Consider the following 3,133-nt stretch of genomic DNA (forward strand, 5'->3'; position numbering starts at 1 on the left):
ATTGTTGTCGTCTAACCCCACAAGCGAAATGATTGGATATCCTAATAGCGAGCTATGGAAATTTGAATATTTGATGGCTACCTAATTTTAAGATGGCCTTTTAAGATTACTAGATTCCTTCTATATTTTTAATGATAAAGTTGTTTTCTTCTTTAGTTTTTTCTCTATTCAATTTTTTATCCAACATTTAGTTCCCCTTAAATACCATCCTCCCTCGCCCCTTTCTTAATCAATAACCTTAGAGCACTCTCTTAGCTTTCAATCTCACTTCTCCCTACAAGAACAAAGAAAGAAGCTAGAATCTGTACTCACTCTACACACAAACTAACATGGACCCTAGTACTACCACTACTGCTTCTACTAGTCCTCCACATGTAGTTTCTTCCAAGAAATTGCCAACTATCATACGGATGGTATATTTTGTAATACGAAACAGAATCACAGAGATGAAGTTTATGGCCAATCTCCACAACTTGATGACTATGCGTGGCAAGATCACAGGCAAGGCCATCAGAAAATTGATGTTCCACCACCACTCCGCACAAGTGTCTGTTGTGCCTAAAGAATATGAGTTTAGCTGTAGTAGCGGAGTAAGGGTAAAAAACACCACTGCACTCGTTACTTCTCCCCGGCGCATTTTACCATTACTAACGGCGATATAACCGCAGTTGGGGCCTTAGAGAAAATATTGGAAATGTTGGACTGTGAAGTAATGGAAGCGTCACCCGTATTGCCTGGGTTTGGACGTAGCCCAATGGTACAACAGTTAAGGATAACGGACTCCCCGTTTCCTTCAAGAAATACTGACGAGGATAGCCACATCGACGAGGAAGCTGAGGAGTTCATTAACAACTTTTATGCAAGGCTGAGGATGCAAATGAAATTGACTGATATTGAAGAATAGGGTCAAGAAACATTGGCCCAGAGCCCAGTCAAGATTTATGTCAATGCATCATATTCCTATAATCCTATTGAAGTGCAGAGCTAGATTTACATAAATTTCTATTTTTTAGTAGGCTCGTTGTAATTATTTTTGGTTTATTATGCATGAATTATTCAAGGTTCCAGAGAATGCATGTGCAGCACTATGAATGTCCTAGGCCCAATTCATTTTTTATTCTGCTTTAAGACACCACTTTGTTTCCCGTTGATGGGAACCAATCTAAAATCTCTGTTTCTATTAGTTAAAATCTGTCACACCCCAAATTTTCAGAAAATAAAAATAGAAAATTATCCAAGATATAATTATCTCAATCGTCACTCTATTCCATATTCTGAAAACCCAAGATAAAACGAAATCCTAATAACCCATTACTAAACACGATATAGAAAAATGAGATCAAATTAACACCAAAAGAATAACTCTTAATGTACGAATTCAAGAATTACTAAATAACTTTATTACATCTGTTTCAAATCAAGACTTTATAGTTCATAAAACTTATACCAGTAAGACTCTAAAAGCGAATCCAAATCAAGCGTCTTCATCCATTGCATTCTACCATATATATTTCCAAGAATACACCCACGTTGCAAAAGAAAGCAAACATGGGTCAGTAAATTGAATTTGCTGGTATGAGTATACCAATAACATAAAAACAATTCCATACTTTAATTATCCAAACAAACACTTTATATGTACTCATAACTTAACCATTCTCAGCTTGAAAGACAGGTAGTTCCGTCATTTCAACCGGCATAGTTTCTTCCCAAGCAAGACATCCATTTTATTAACTCATTATAATAACTCATTTTAGTAACTTAGTAATTGAATTAAATCTTACCGATATCCACTTCTGTATAAGGGTAGGACAGCGTCCCTCACTGTACAAAATATCATTAAGTCCTACCCTCCTGTAAAACAAAGTTAGGTTTCCCTAACCTAAACATTTAATTTATACATCTACTTCTCTCACAAATACCATGAGAATATACAATCTGACATAATATATCATCAATATTAACATTCAGGTCACCCCACCGCATCAATTATATCACGTTAACAACATTTACATTCCTTCGTAAGAAATCATAGGTATCATATCATAATACACAACCAATCATATCCAATAACTCGCTCATACATAAAGCCAATATTTTTCTTTAAAACCACTCGTCTACTTATGAGAACGAGAAGAATCACAACCAAGGAGTACATTCATCCCTCGTGAGTAACTCACACAAACCACATAAATATTTCTCATAAGAAATCATATACATCATAATATATAAATATTCATATGCAATAACTCCATCACACATAAAATTAATATTTTACTTTGCTTATTAATTATCTCGTTGACTTATTTATTAAAAAACACAGCCCAACTTTTAGTTCCTACTCTACGATTTGCACTACACACATTTGCCAAATCACACATATCCGTGTGCCTCACTCACACCGAGTATCACTACAAGACATATGTCCCAAGCGGGGATATCACCTCTAGGAAACATATTTTCATCTTGTAAACTCATAACTTGTGAGTCACAGCTATCTCTAGGCTTTCCATACACATAATCACAAAACCTCTTTTGGGCATAACAAAATATCAGGTCATTCATGGCACATTCAATGAATACCTTGGGTCATTCCCATCACATTCAAGGAATACTCATCATAATACTAACAGGTCATTCATGGCAAATTCAATGAATTGATAGGGTTATATACTAAAAGCATTACTTTTGTATTAACTCTAATTCTTTATATTTTGAATGAGAATCATATGGGCAAATATTATGCATATTATATATGTTATTAGTTATATGCATGTGTCTAATACTTTATGTTGTAGATAATATGGTGTGGACACACAGAAGATCATATCATCAATACCTTATAAAGTATAAGTCGTTCACAACCTAGATGGATTTGGACAAACCATTGGTACGGTTGTAGTATAATATGGCATTAGTCTATCTTGACTATAGAATTACACTAGTATACTTTGTGTGTATTGAACAAGACCAAGTGAGGTTGTTTCTCCTTATGCTGACTATATAAGAGAACAAACGCCTCTGTTATTATGGATGCTTGTCCTCCTAATCTGGATATAATAACGGACACTTACATGCATTGTACATTGCTTTAAATCATCAATGAGTGAGATTCATTTGTGAATCAACAAAC

General features: G+C 34.7%; 1 pseudogene; it reads left to right on the forward strand.

Annotated features, from left to right (window-relative positions):
* Window positions 1-247: 247 nt before the first annotated feature.
* On the forward strand, window positions 248-1,064 carry LOC147511625 (uncharacterized; annotated as a pseudogene).
* Window positions 1,065-3,133: the final 2,069 nt, after the last annotated feature.

Source organism: Coptis chinensis, chromosome 3, assembly GCF_015680905.1.
Source record: "Coptis chinensis isolate HL-2020 chromosome 3, ASM1568090v1, whole genome shotgun sequence".
Taxonomy (NCBI): domain Eukaryota; kingdom Viridiplantae; phylum Streptophyta; class Magnoliopsida; order Ranunculales; family Ranunculaceae; genus Coptis; species Coptis chinensis.